General features: G+C 43.0%; 1 protein-coding gene across 4 annotated transcripts in view; it reads left to right on the forward strand.

Moving 5' to 3' along the window:
- CHD7 (chromodomain helicase DNA binding protein 7) overlaps positions 1–15,601 on the forward strand; it is a 128,430-nt gene that overhangs the window by 3,083 nt on the left and 109,746 nt on the right. The gene's annotated exons all lie outside the window — the stretch shown is intronic.

Below are 15,601 nucleotides of genomic sequence, written 5' to 3' on the forward strand. Positions count from 1 at the left end.
GCCACTGACAAACTTAGCAGCGAGGAGATAGTTAGAGGGGAGCTTCTTCCCAGAGCTCTGCCTTCGTAACGGCAGCAGAAAAATTCTCGTAATGCTTTTTAAAACAAGCTGCAGTCCAGGGGAAAATTAACCGTTTGTTTCTGAGGTTTGTAACAGGTGATTAAGACAATTACGTTCTTAACATTTTCCTATCTAGCTACTAAAAGCGGGAGCGCGGTTTGTTTCCTCTTGTTCGGTGTTACAGCTGCTCAGGGTTTCGCAGAGATCCTTCAGATAGTGTGCGATTTTCCTCTAGGATAAAACCACAACTGCTTGGAAAAAGTAATGTTTTTTTCTACCAGGCATCATTCGAAGTTTGAACGAGTTGCACAAAACAAAATTTCCCCTGCTAGAGCACTGGAAAATGTCAGATTTTTCAAGCACAGTCTGTCCTGCTTTTCTGTTAACCTAAACTGCATGTTTTCAGCCTCTTTAAGTTTTTTTTTCTTTATTAAATAAGAGATACGTAAAAGATCGTTTTGAAAGCTGTACAGCAGACTCTCCTCAGAGCACTAAATGCTTGCGATTGCAAGTTTAACTGAATTGGTGACTTGCTGATACTAATTGGATAATCGTATTTGACCAAATATCTCACTAAATATTTAACAATATAATGATATTTCTGTTATTAGTTGTAAATCCAGGGTAGGTTATTTAAACAATGGAAAAACTTGCTCAGATTTGAAATCTGAAACGATTTTATTGCCTCTTCGGCAATCAAGGGAAGTTTCAATGGTAGCAGAAGATCACACGGTCCTTTTAGGGAAAAAGGTAATTTTTAGGTACGTGGTGTCACAAAAATATCGGTCAAAAATATGGATGCAGCAGGACTATGCTGCCTATTGCAATCCAAACTATACAGTGGTGGGAGACCAGAGCTGTAACCGCTTTCTTTTGAATTCGGGTGATGTGGAAACCTAAAGGGTTAGGTCAAAGGAGCACTGTAAAGACTTCCCGTTTCATGTCGAGGGGTCGGTCAGCTATATTGCGGCTTTTTTTCAGGGGAGTTATTTGCTGTTTAGCACTGAAAAGCTTTTGATTAACGTCCATGGTATTTCTCATTAGCGCTGAAATAACGCTAGGCCCTGGCAGGACGTGAAGCTCGCTGTCCGCACGCAGAGGTGCCAGGAGCTGCCAGCGAAGTTGCAGAGGGCTCGGCGCTGGGCCCCGGCCACTCGGGCAGGACCTGGCTCAGGCACCCTAAATCTGTGGGGTTTCTCGTCCTAAGAATGTGACGTGGGCTCAGAGCCCTAACAGGAACCCAGGTGCAATTTGTCTGCCAAGGTGGAAGGCCCGAGGTGCAGGCACTCTGCAGGTTTTGCTTAAAATCTCATGTTGGGGCTCCGGGGTTGGCCGTGTCTGTAGCTTCCTAGAGCGTCTGGCTGCTTGCTTTTTGTTTTGTTTTTAGCACATGGTGTGGTCCATAAAGGTTGTTCTGATAGGAGGAGGGGGAAAAAAAGTAACTAGGAAGGATGAGTGTGGAAATAAACACGTGGGTTGCCTTAAATCCTGTGCCTTAGCTCTGTCCCATATTTCCTCTTCATCTTATGTTTATGTTAGTTTCTCAGATGGAAAGCGTTCAGAACCTGCTGGCTGGTGTTTGCTGCTGTGCACCTAGCATTATTCAAATAAATTTGCATGGCTAGCAAGGGCACGGACAACTGCCTGACGAGTCGCATGTGTCTGAACACCCCCTTCCCCTGGTTCCCTTAAATCCTGACTTCCAGCCCCTTTTGTATTTGTCTGCTGCAAACAGATCACTAACTGTGCAGATTTGTGGGCTGCTTAACTGATGCCCGTAAGTAACACGAATAATACTTTTATGTTCCCAATCTACATGAGAGAACTGCAAATTTTGGTAAATAATTAAACTGCCTTTTGTACAAATGAGTCTTTTGTGTGTAGGTGAGGCTTTAGATTTCACTTTTCCAACAGGAAAGTTACTGTATTAATTTACTGCATCTATTTAGCCTCGTTGTTGAGACAGATATTAACTTCATTGCTTCCCATCACTTATATTTCCATGAATAACTCGTGTGCACAAATACAAGCTGTGCTGGATTTTGTTGGAAGAAAGTCTCAAGTATTGTCTGTATTTTGGAAACAATAAAAAGGCAAAAGAAAACTAGTACAACTATTATTACTGATTTTTTTTTTTTTTACAACTCTTTCAGAGGAAAGAGTAAGGCACGGTATGCAGAAACATCCCACATGGTTATTAGGATTCTGACAAGATATTCAAACCTGATGAAAGAGTTCTCCCTCCTGATTTCTTCCCATCTGTAGAACCTACGTGTAAGTCTCAGTGGCTCCTGTCTTCACCCAGATCAGTGGCCATGGAAATGCCACGTCACAGTTACTTTCCAAGTAAGAATTTCAATGCGTGAAGTTGGAAGACATGATACTAAATAAATAAATAAATAAAAGACTCAGTCTGTGACCTAAAGGACACATTCCAGGAGCCTGAATATGACAACAAAGCTCTTAAGGATATTCTTAAGTATACAAAAGCTGATTAGCTCTTAGCTTCCAACATTGTGACTTTTCAAAGATGTAAACATGCACCTAGGAGAAGCCAAGTCCAACCCGATGATCTTCATGCTGTTGGGTTCTCTTGTTTCACAAAGGCTGCTCGGTTTCTAAACATCCTGGTTATTTTGCAGCTTTTCCACTAAATACATTTTCTTTCCAAAGGAGAAAAAAAAAAAAGAGCAGTACTGCTTAATTTAACCAATCTAATTTAAAAGTTAAAATTCAGTAAAAGAGTGCTCGTTACCAGATGAGCTACGTGTTACGATGCCATACAAGTACAGTGACTTTGCAGGCTTATCGGCGTATAGGAGCTAACCAGAGGCCCTTGCTGGTGTGATGTAGGGATCCCTTTGCTTTGTAGTGACCTATATAGCTATGTTGGGTGTGGTTTTGCTGGGCTTTCACGGGAGCTGCATCCAACCTTCCTCTGACATAGACAACTGCTGTGATGAGAAGGCCTTGAGGGGAATGGTGGGGAATAAATAACTTCGAGAATCAATTGTCTGGAAAAAGTCATTGCAGCCAAAATGTCTGCCTTCATCCTAATGGTCCTGAGAGGAAAATTAAATTTCAGATATCCAGGCCTGATCCTAGAGGTTATTCTGCTCAGGCTTCATTTACATAGGGGCTGGTTATCATAGCAAGTGGCACGGCAGCTTACCTGACTGGGAATAGGCAGCATGCTGGAGAGTCCAGTGCTGAATAATTTTGGAAGCTCTTTAATTTTTAATGGCTTTGAGACACTTTTTAAGCTTTTCAGTTGAGCTTACTGTTTACTGCTCTGACTTCAACAGGTAGCTGGCTTTAAAATTTCTTCTTAGAGATACTGAAAGCAATCGGCCTCCCCTACAGTTTATTTTGATATCCGTCTACAAAGTAAGCTTCCCTTCTAAAAGCATCTGATGGAGGTGTACATCAGATGTACAAAGTATGATTTCTTAGGTGCAGGTAAACCAGTCTTGCTCTGAAATCAAAATGTTTTTATTCCCCACCCTTCCACCTCCCTGCTCCGACATCCCTTAGACTTCCTTTCCCCTTCAGATTGTGCCTTTCCGCAAGCTTTTTAATCTTCTTTCCAATTTATATCACTCTTTGTTTGCTTAACAGAGTGGCGTTTTTCTTTGTTAGCCTTAGATAATTAGGGTATGTTGCAAAATAAGCACACATTTCAGCTCCTCACAGTACCGCTTTCCACCCAAAGCGTGGAGGATGCGTTGCTGGCGTGGGACGAGCTCAGCGACTGCGCCCAGCTGATGCGGTCTTGGCATGGGGCAGCTGGCATTGCAGCTTGCGGGTGGCTTTCTGAAGGCTCCTTCGCCAACTGTTTTATCACTTTGACTTCTGCTTTCGTGACGGCAGCAGTCCCTTGTCATTAGGTGTTAGGGCTGGAATGCTTTTTGGCGTGGTGGCGTGTGGGAGAGGGCTGGCCCCGTCACCCTTTCTGTGCACTGAAGGTAGCAGCTGTAGGATAACCCCGACCAAAGGATGAAATTTGGGGCATGGGGAGGAGCTTGCCTGGGGGGCTGGGATGCTCCTTGAAGAAGTAAGGAAGGTTTGGAGAACCAAGGCTGTGTGACCAGTGGTGAAGGAGATCGGGACCTGGATCAAGCCCGAGGAAGACTTTAACAAAGGCACTTTTTTGTCCTGGATCTTAATACAGGAAGTCTGTGGATTTATTTAGAGGGTAAACAGCGTTTATTAAATGGGTAGTTTTTAGGTGCTAAGAAAGGTGGTCGTTCTTTCAGAGAGGATTCAAGGGAAATCTAACTGAAGCTGAGCTGAATGCTGTGCTTTTAGAGGTTTGGAGATAGCAACAGGACAAAAAGAGGAGAAAAGGCTTCACTGGAGAAAGTGCTGGAGTAGTGCTATTCTGGGAGAAATATGACACAAACCCCTGTGTGAGAGGAATGGAGAAATTCAGTTCATGTCTTTGGTACTGTTAACCTGGATGGTCTAGTGAGCTGGAAATCCGTGTTAACGATAGTTTATTACATGAATATCTTCCTTGCTTCAGAGACAGTTTGCCGATGTAGCTGTTGAGATAGAAATCCAAAGCTGAAATGCTACTTGGTAAAATGTCTTGCAGGAAGGTGAGTGTCAGCCTGGACTGCAGCAAACAGCAGTTTAGTGTTTCTTGGAGTTGAAAATAAGACAAACAGAAAGGTTGATACAACTTTGAAAGGTACAACTTTGTTTTTAATGCTTGCAATAAGGAGGATTAAGGAAAGGAAGGTAACGAAAAGGCTAACGTTCAAAAATGGCTCTGATAAGGCTGAGATAAAATTGCACAGAGGTGAGAGACTGGAAAGTTTCAAGGATGCATCTTAATTAGTAGCTAGGGTATGGCAATCTTCAGAATCTTAAATATTCCTGGATAGGAGAGCGTCTCTGAAGTCCAGAAATCTGGCACTCCAGGTAACTGGTTTCTTTTAGTTTCATATTTGAATGTACATCGTTTATGTGGGATCGGAAATACCTAAATAACCATAACTGCAGTTATTAGCTTGAAAGGCAGTATATGAAGATGATATTTTTGCATGAACTGCCTGGCATATTTCTAGGAAAGTCCTCTGGCTGTTTGAGGCTGCGCTCTGGTTTCTGCTGCTGTTGGGCTGGAGTAGCTACTTGTTGGATTTTGTTGTTTGTTGCCCAGCAAAAAGCAGACAGGTCATCTTCTCCAGGTGTTGGTTTGAGAGGTACTCAGACTATGTTGCTAGTTCCTGGGGAGGATTTTGGCCCAGATTTCGTGCAGAGGTCACAGAGAGGTACGGTCCTGCCAGGGTGGTTCAGCAAAGGCCCGGTGTCATTCTAGCCATTGCTTACCTGAGTCCAGAGATCCCTTTAAACTCTGACGAGGGGACTCCTGCTAAGAGTGTAATTCTTGCCTCAAGTTGTTTTAACCATGACAAATTAAACTGAGAGCTTATAGCAAGCAATTTAATCTCTCTTGATTTAGGAAGGAATCATTCAGAAAGTGAGTTAAATAGGGGTTTCTTGACTGCCTCAGGAGGTAAGTCTGGGAGAGACCTGCTAAGTAATTCACTTTATTTATCAGTACTGTTATGAGGTGTCTGCTATGCTTTGCATTTGCTTAGCTCTGTGAATGGAGTACAGCCTGATTCATCTTTAGTTTAATCATTCGTTCTTTGGAGGGGAAGTGAACGAGCAGCTTCAGCTCTTGATCTCTGCAAAGGTGTGTTTCATTTTGGTTTGTTCGTACAGAAGTGAAGGCAGTTACGTGGTTCCCTAATGCCATCGTAACCTCAAGGAGGTCACTGAAAAACTGCATTTCAGCTTTACTACGGTTCTGGAGTAATGCACGGCCCGTGCGACCTTACTCACCTGAGTAACTCTTGGTGAACGTACTTCTTAAAAAATTATTTATTTTTAGCAAGATTTGAGCTTTGTGATAGGAAAGGAGTTGTTTTGTGGAAATGGCTCTGCTGTTGGAAGAACGACCTTGTTAAAGGCAGCAGTAGAGCAGGAGCATGGTTTCCAGCTTGGGTCTGGTAATTGTTGTAGTAGATGACAGTCTTAGAAGTCACGTGTGCTAGATGTTGCACTGAAACTAAAAAAAGAAAAATGGAAGGAGGGGAAGTGGTTTGTGTGCCTTTTCACTTAATCATGGTTAGATTTAAAGAAATGCTGTGTTTAAGGTGACCGAGTTAAATGGCTAGTTCTCCAGGAAATAAGCTAACACCTCACTCCCTTGCTCTCCCCCCTCCCACCGACAAATGGTTACTTGGCTTTGGGGCATTGAAAAAGAAAACCTCGACGGCAGATGAAAGGAGCTGCCTCCATCTCTGTTCTCAGAAGACGTTTCCCTGCCACAACAGAGACGTTTTAATCTCTCTTCCCGATGTATTTCTCTCCTTCCACCACCTCTCCCCTTCCCCCAGGAGGAAGAAGACCTGGCCTGACAGGCTGTCGGCAGGCCTCGCTGCCCCTCAACCTGCCATTTCCCAGCCGAGGCTGGCCCGTGACTCGCGGCACGACTGGACTGAGTAGCGTGGGGTGGTTGGGCAACCCGAATGCTTGCCCTGGGAGGAACCCAGCTGGCGGGGGCTGTTGCGGAGCAGCGGGGGTGCCGGCTGCGCGGCCAGTGTCATCCCCTGGCGGGACGCCAGGGATCCGCTGCCCTCTTCCTTCATGGCTTGTTCAAAGACATCTCTGTGGTGCTCGGGGATGCGTGGACTGCTTCAAGGCTGCCTGGCGTTACGATTTTTGGGCAGGCGGCTGGTAGGGTTGAGAAGGCTGAAAACCCTCATCTAATTTGGTAGGGCGTAACGATGGCAGTGCTTTGGGCAGGGTGCTTTTTCTCTCAAGCGCAGGCTGAAATGAGTTGTTTCTGCACTGGGGGGCCTGTGTGTGTGTGAGCTTCGTCAGAGCAAGCGGAGGCATCCCACTCACTGCTGCTGTCTCTTTGGAGTGATGGATCTGGTCCTTGTTCGCTTCCCAAGCAAAGTGGCACGTCCAGGGTAGGTCGTGCATCACAGAAAGAGGCAGATGGATCCACAGAGAGAAACCGTGGGTCAGAAACCCAGGAGCCTGCTGGCACCAGCCCGTGGTAAAATGCATTGTTGGCTTGGCTGCCCCCCTCCAGGCTCTTTCTCTTGGAGTTTAAGAAAATGGGGATGTCAGCCTCCTGTAATAGGTTTACTTGGATACTGGCGACAACTTCAGGAGAAAACACAAAGTCTTTGCTTTTTCCTCCTCATCAAAAATTCTTGTAGCTTCTCTCCGTCATGCATCTTTTTGAGATTGGTGGTCACTTTTCAATGGCTATTTGTTTTTATTTTAACTGGTATGATATCTGCAAAGCTTTCTTTACCCTTCTCTTCTAATTGAGTTACGCTTATCTTACTATTTATGATCTTTGCAAGAACTCAATTTATATATCTTTTTCCTGCTGGAGTGTTGTACGTAAATCTATACTGAGAATACATATTACAGTAAATTATGTTGTAGCTCTCAAGACAGCTGGAAGGTATTGCATGTCACCTTGTGGTCCACCTACTTCTGTGTAAGTCAGGGTATGATTTGGGAAAGGCGGTGAGCTAATTTAACAGGACAGGGTTGTGAAAGGAGAAGTTTCCACGCTGCTTTTGTCCCCCCACACCCTTCTTCCCCAGCGCCCGGCTCTAGCAGCAGTGCTTGTCAGGTCCTTCTGTGAACCACTTTAGTTCACTAAAATGGCAGAAAAATAACTCAGTAAAATGGAGAGCATTTTGCTGTTGTAATGAATCAAACTGGCTCATAAAAGGATCTGATGAACACCAGAGCTGGTACGAAGGACGAGGGGGGCCTGTGGCTTGGAGAGCAGCAAGCCCTTTTCATCTTTTCATTTTGGTGGCAGTGAGCAAGTGGATTGGATCAGTTGCCTGGGAACCTTCGTGGGAGAAATAGAAATGGAATAATCATTTGTGAAGCAAAGGACACCAAAAGAAAAATGTGCTGGCTTGAGTTCAAATTGATATTGAAATTTGTTTATTCTAGCAATGGTATGGATTGCGTGCTCTAAACAGTTTGTTAGAATTAATAAACCACTGTCTAGAAATCAGTTTTTCTTTTGAGGTAGCAGAACAAAAGCCTAGAAGATTTACTGATAGCTTGTCTGAGATTTCAAGTTTGAAGTATTTCATCTTTTAAACAATTTATTCACAAGAAAGTACGTTGTTCTGTGCATTTTTTTATTATTTTTTTCTGTGATTCTTGTTTTGGCAAGCTTGAAGTTCTACATTAAGTTCAACAACCTCCTGACTCAATTCATATGTCTCAAATTTTATCAAATTAATGTTTAATTCAGTGGGCTGAGTTATGAATAACTTTGTGCTAAGTATCTAGATCATTCCTATGTTAGTTTGAGGTAGTATGGGATTTCTTGTTCTTAGCAGACAGCTAAGACTATGCTGCCTCTGGTAACCTGAAGCTTTCTCACAGTGATTTAATCACAATCTCATCACTCTTATTTGTTTGAAATGGGTGGAAAAATGCACTGTAAGTAAAATAACATGCTGTGTAGTTACTCTTATTTTGCCATATTTCTGCTGTTCTTCAGAGAGAGAAATAGGCAGTTTACACTGTGTAGCTCACACGAGGAGTGAATACTTTACCGTAAGTCAGGAATTCTGATTGTAACTTCTGCTCTGGCTTCCTAAGGATTTTAGGTAACTTTCAGAGAAGCAGTAGTGCAATATGAGAAACTGCTTGCTTTCTGAAAAGCCGTGGTTATTTAGCAAAGTTATTTGTGTAAACTGCCTGCAGTGTGACAGAAAGGTATCGAGTAGGTGAAATAATAGAATCTTGTTCGTTCTTTCCCTTTTTTTTTTTTTCCTCAAGATTTGGACAATTGTATGTGCCTTAGTGGAACGTAAACAATTGCTGTGGTTATCAAAAAATAAATAAATAGTGGTGCACCATATAGGTCCCTCTCTGCAGGTTTTACATCTGAAAAGTGCCCTTTCAGGAGCTGCAGGGGCTGGCAGGAGGAGCAGGAGAGGGGACTTCCAAGTTTGAGCTTGGGACACCAAGGATATTGCACGTTTCTTTTGGTGCAAACTGTATGAGGAGTGGTGGCTCTGACCCGCATTGTGTGTGTTCAGAGTGAATATTGTAGTTACTAAAAGCAGCTTGTTTACATTAGGAATTGTATGTGCTAGCTCTAATGGGCTTTAGGAAGCCCAAAGCACAGCTGTAAAACATCTGTCTCTGGGACCAGATCTTGTCTGTCCGATGAATTTTTGTCCTGCATTTCATGTTCAGATTTAAAAAAAGAAACAAAACTTTTTTTTTTTTTTTTTGGGGCGGGTGGTTTTAAATATGAAAGTTCTTAGCCTTCCTGCTTGAAGGCTGGTTTACACTTGAAAGGCTATCGTGCTGTTGTCTTGAACGCAGAACTTAAAATAGTGACTCAGTATTAACTTAACTCCACTTCCTCTTTAATCCGATCATCTTGCTTGCTATATGACCTTATAACACCTTAATTTAAAGGCTGCTTATTCCAGTGGATTAAATTTGGAGGTGTCTGGAGTGGTGGGCATTGCTACAGGAAGTGCTTAAGAGGAACTGAGAAACAGTGCAGCCTAAAACAAAAAGGGGGGGGAAGGAAGGGAGGTATTTTCCCACTTGCTGATGCTGACTGGTGAATGAGTGTTGCTAACGCATGGTCCGTGCAACAGCACAGGGCTTACTGAAAGGTCAGGAGGAGTTCTGAGCACGTAGTTCTGCTTTGCCACAGGAAAAAGTACGTTCCTTTCCAGTGAGTGCATTCGATGCTCTTTGTCTGATGTGTGCATTGACAGGATATAGGGCCAAGTACCTGTTTGGTGCGTGCACCTCCGAGTGCTCGGGTGGTTTTTCTTCTCTTCTCCTGTTTAGGGTTAGTGGGCTAACGATGATTGGGAGCCAGGGACTTCAGCGCTTCTCCAAACTGGTATACCAGGTTCGTAAGGATGTCTTTTGAGGTGTGCCATATCGGGGCTTGTAATAGTTGCTGTTTATGTATCAGCTCTCATCATATGATCTTGGTTATTCACCAAGTGTTAATTTGTCTCGATACTGCTCTCATGAAGTAGATGAATGCTGTCCTCAAATACCAGACTGACTCTTAGCACTTTTAAAAACCCGTTCTAAGTATTCAGATTCCGTGTCTCAATAGCCTGTGATTTTTCAGAATTTGCATCGTTTAAATATCTTTCTTAGGATTATATTCTAAACAAGTTGTATTTTGTGTGTTGAGATCAGGTACTGCAAGCTTCCCCCTTGTCCTACACGGTTTCCTGAAAAAACTCTGCTGAATAGTCTGTGATTATAACATCTTGAGCTTAGGTTTAGAAGTAGCCAGCGTACTTTCCATCAGACGCGATGCTGTTAGCCATTTTGACTCATGTTTTCTGTGAGGGTTTTCTTCCATCTGAAGTCCTGACTAAACTAAACAACAACCAAACAATCTCTGAACAGCTGCGTGGTCCCAGGGAAAGGCATGTCATTTGGGTGTGATCTGGGGCTTACGGTGAGTGCTTCCTGTGCCTGTGAAAACCTGGATTGCTACAAGGCTTTGAAAACAGACCTCGTGGCTGCTGGAGGGTTAGCAGAAGGCACTGGGCACGTGCTGCTGCCTTTGAGCTGGAGCCGTGCTCAGCACGGAGCAGGGGAGGAAGCGGTGGTGGGCCGGGAGCTGCAGTGAGGCAGAGCTCGTCAGTGCCCCTGGCAGCACTGGTGGCGTCTTCTGCATTTGGTGGGGGGAAAACTCACCCCCTGGATTTAGGAAATGAGAGCTGTTCCTACTTCAGAGGTAACAGAGGTTTTGTTTTCAGCAGCTAAGATGTTGCACCATGACCTGCAAACAGGAGCAGGAGATTGAATTCAGTCTCCCAATAATTCCTTTAAGTGCTTAACCTAAATATGTTGTAGTTACTTTAAGTATCTTTTTATAACAGGAGTAAAACTTCAGGCCAGTGCTTTGAGCTGATATTATCTCTTACAGCTGCTGTTTAAAACAGAAGAAGTGTGAATACTTTAATTTTCATCACTTTGTATTGTTTTTAATTCCTTCTCCTTCAGGCATGAAAAATATTTTCTATACAAGTTTAGTATGCCTAACATTTCAATAATAACACAGTTTGGCTTTGAGTTATTCTGAAGCTGAACTTACGAACCACTGTAGGTATGAGTGGCGTACAGAGAGGTATGGCCTGTGCTGCAGTGTTCAGGATCGTCCGCGTTGCTGTTACTGCCTTTATCCGCTCTTCCCACCCCTCCAGCCCCAAGAGGATAAAGACAGATTAGGAACTTGCTTTGAATTTTTTCGTTGCTGGAATAGGCCAGTCTTTTATGCAAAAATGGTGGAACTGCAGCAGTCCGGTGCTCGTTAACGTGGGTGTCCTTGTCCGGATCCTGCCGTGGTGCTCTCAGATGTGATCTCACTTGCACTGCCACAACAGGGCCCAAGATACAGTTTCTTCAGGGAAGGAAAGTGAAATGATACACTGGAAGCTGTGTGGTATCAAAGTAGCGTGTTGTCCAGAGTCATTAAAACCAGGGTACAACCTTGCCTTTTGGGAGCAGCTGTCCCAGCGAGACCAGGGGCCTGTCTTGTCCAGAGTCCTGCTTAGTGGGGTGGAGGCTCTCGAGAAGCAGAGCGAGCCCCGTTGCCCCCCCAGCTTTGCAGCTCAGAATTTCCTTGGAAAAAAGTGATGGGTAACACTTAATGATTTTTTCTTGCATGAATTCGTCTAGTCTTTCTCGGTCTGCGTAAGCTCTTAGCTTCCATTGGGACTGTGGCAATGAGTTCTGCAGCTTAAGTACACATTGTATGAAGAACTGCTTCCTTTTATTTGTTTTATTTTGAACCTACCACCTGCTAGTTTTGTTTGATGTTCTCTAGTTTCCTTGTTAAGAGAAAGGGAACAATGGTTCGCTACTTACCTGCTCTGTGCCGCTCGTGGTTTTGTAGGCTCCCTCCTACTCTCTCCCCAGTTGTCCCTTCTCTGGGCTGGAGAATGGAGGGTATCACATGTGTGTCACCCACGTTGGTCATTTCACTGCTGAAGTGGAGGTGGGCAGAGCAAACATGAGCTGCAGGATGACATGGGTACCTTGCCGGCTTGGGCAGTAACTTAATGATCTCTGCTACAATTCTCCCCCCACCTTTTTTTTTTTTTTTTTCCTGATATACTCTTAGCATTCGGTGTTCTTAGAGTCCAGTTTACTCTTCTGACAGGTATTGTCTTCCTAGATCTATCTGTTCTAGCTCCCAGGTCTCTGTCTCGAGAAGGAGGCAGTTGGGTCTGAGCTCAGTGCAGTGCATGTAAAGCAGCCAGGTTGTGTTTTCTCAGGTGCCTTGCATACTGTTTACCCACGCTGACTCTCATCTGCATTTTATTTCACCTTAGCTGGGTGTGATGAAGATCTGCTGCTTCCTGCATTTGATTTTCATTTTTAGCAAATTGAACTCATTGCTATTATCAGCAAACTCGCTTTAAGGCTCATCTGTTGATCATTTATGTGCATGCTAAACAGCGTGGGTCTCATCATAGCTCAGCTGACTCTTTTCCAGATCTTTCCTAATTTTTTTTCCTGGTTTGAACCACTGGCTTATCCATGTGCAGACCTTTCCTCTTTCACTGTTGTGGCCCAGTTTAAGACGTTTTGGTGGAGGACTGTTGTTCAGAAGTTGGCGTGTACTTTGAGCATCCAGCTGAGCTCAGACGAATTCCTTGAAGCAATTGACAGGTGATCAAAATATGTATTAGTAGTAAGAGAGAACTTTGCCATGGGAAGGCATCAACATCGCTTTTGTGGTCTCTATTCATCTATATGCCCACTAACATTTCTTATATATAAAAGAAGATGTTTGTATCTTCTCCTTATTCACTGCACTGAGACATTGGCCTGCTAGTCTGTGGTGATTGACCGCCTAAAGGTGTGACCACCTTTCGAAACGTGAAAGCAGAGTTTGACACCAAGGTGTTACATGGTATGGTGAATAGAGAAGCTGTTCTCTCTCCTTGTGCTTGTCAGAAGTTTTGGGTGAATACCATCTTGTTTTGGGAACTTGTTACTATCTGCTTTAGTTTGATCCAAAACTACCTTTGAGGCTTTCTGGGAGGAAAAATTTCAAGGTAGAAGCTTCCCTTAGTTTGTCCAGTGACAGTAAATGCAAAAAAGAACCTTCAAATTTTGTTCATTTTCTCAGTATTTCTTTCATATCTTGGCTATATGTTAATCCAGTGGGTTCTCTAGGAGGCTTTGTGTATCTGGCATGTGTGAAAGGACCTTATATTACCTTGCCCCTTTGTGCACGTACTTTTTGTTTATAATTTTACTTGCTAGTTCTTTTTTTTGTTGGTTTTCACTTCTTTATGGAAAACGGTTCTTCGGAGGATCTCCCCAGCTTCTGGTTTACATGTGATGATTTTTTCTCTTTCTTGCATCTCCGCATTTTCATTTCTTGTCTGTTGTCTTTAAATATTGTCCAACTGCATCATTTTGGTTCTCGTACCAAGCTTTCTGATTTGCATATGTTTTTCTCTTTCAAAGCAAGCACTCCAATAATACATTTTTGTTGCTGTTTCTTTTTAGGAATGCTAAGCTTAAATATGTATTTAATGGATTTCATTAGTGGTCGCTGTGAGTCATGCTACAGTCAAGTCAAATGTGACATGGACAAATCTGAATGTAATATAATTTGTTGGATGTTGAAATAGTCCATAATTTAGTTCAAATGCTGCAGTGTAGCCCTGTGTACTTCACCATAACTTCAGAGAAGTTATTAGATAAGTATGGTTTAATTTGCTGTTTTAACCTTTTTTTTTTCTTGCCATCAAATCAGCCACCTTACCAACTTGTATGAGTAGCATGGAAATTTATTCTGAATGCCACTGATTTATTTAAGAATGAGACAAACTATGAGACTGTGTCCTTCCATGATAATTCCCCATCAATTGTAAATTGAGGCATTTGTCTAAATATGCAGTATAAAACAGTATCACAATCAAGCTGTAGTTATCATGGGACCCATAACTTTGATTTTTTTTTTTCTCCTTAGCTTCCTATGTGAAAAACTCCAGTGTAGTTTATTATTTAATTGCTTAGTACTGAGGTCTCTCTGTTTTATCGCAGTATGTGACAAGTTACAGTACCACTCTGTATAAAAACCTTTGGTGTTTGAAGCGGTGATGGAACAGTGAGAGTTTATTCATGTATAGATATGTGACTGCTGTATTTAGAAGAAAACTTTGCAGAAATAATAGCTGTTTTGTGTTTTGTTTGGTTTTTGAGAGCTATGTTGTGTTGCTTAATATTCTGTGTTGCATTTGTTAATTTCTGTTAGAGACGGGGCTATCTTGAAAGTTACTTAGACGTCCAAAGTAGCCTGAAATACATGTGCACTCAGTATTTCTGCATAAACAAGTATTTTGGGGGAGTTTTGCACTTCAGTAATGGAAAAAAAATGTTTGCTCTATCAAGATTGTGAACTGTTTGAGACCCCAGACACATTGATTTTATAACGAAGGAGCACTTGTTTCAAAATGGATGCTTGATCGTGAGTTTGTAACAGGAAGAAATGGAATTTAAAGAGAGATCTACAAAACGCTTCTGGTTCCTGCCAGGAGCACAGGTGTCACGGAGGGCCTGTGCCCATTCCAGTTGTGGAGGAGCCGTGGTTGCACTTTGATAAGTTAATTTTTAAACTTTCCCATGAAATCTCCTTCGGCTCCTGGATAGTGTGCCGTATGTACAAGATAAGCTCATTGGCTGGTTTTGTTTACTTCTTTAAAAAAAAAAGTTAAATTGAAATTAACGTGCTTACGGGCCTGTTCGGGTTTGTCGAGGGTGACGGGGGAAGAAACTCTATGTAGAGGTGCAGGTTAAAGGAAGAACTGAAAGGAAGGCTATTATATAGGAGGGCTATTTTTTTTGTGTGTGGCTAAAATAATGCTGGCAGAGAACCTGGTGGAAAGCAGAGGGTTGTTTTTTGTCTGATGGCAGTGTAAAGGTTTGTAACACAACTTGAAGTAAGGAGGGTTGAACCTACTCCAGCACGGACACGATGAAAAGCAGTGTGTCGTGAGGTGGTAAATGCTCTTAGGTGGTGTTTAATGGGGGAAGGAGCGAGTGGTGTCCTTGTTGCTTTGTGTATCTCTCCCCAGACTAATACATTTTGAACTCCTCCTAAGTAACTTCCATGAGGAACAGAGGAGAAACATGGAACAAAAAGCTGCGTGGTTGCTGTGCAGTAGTGCAATGCATCTCCTCTACGGGAAGATCACAGGCTACCAGCCACGTAGTGCCTGAGTTCAAGTGGGATAGGGGCTTTTACAGGCCTGTTTGTTGGAAGGCATTGCTTACGGGCTTGTTTAAAAGTGACAGTAGCAAATCTGATATGTAAAAAAAAAAAAAAAAAAGGCATGAAGACAGTTCGAGAAAATTTCGTCATGGTCTATAAATAGACGATAAACAAAACGAGGTGCTGCGGTGCTGTCATTTCCTCCCCTGACCTCCTCGCCCCCATCCCCCCGCACACATG

This window comes from Anser brachyrhynchus (genome assembly GCF_964034855.1).
Source record: "Anser brachyrhynchus genome assembly, chromosome: 2".
Taxonomy (NCBI): domain Eukaryota; kingdom Metazoa; phylum Chordata; class Aves; order Anseriformes; family Anatidae; genus Anser; species Anser brachyrhynchus.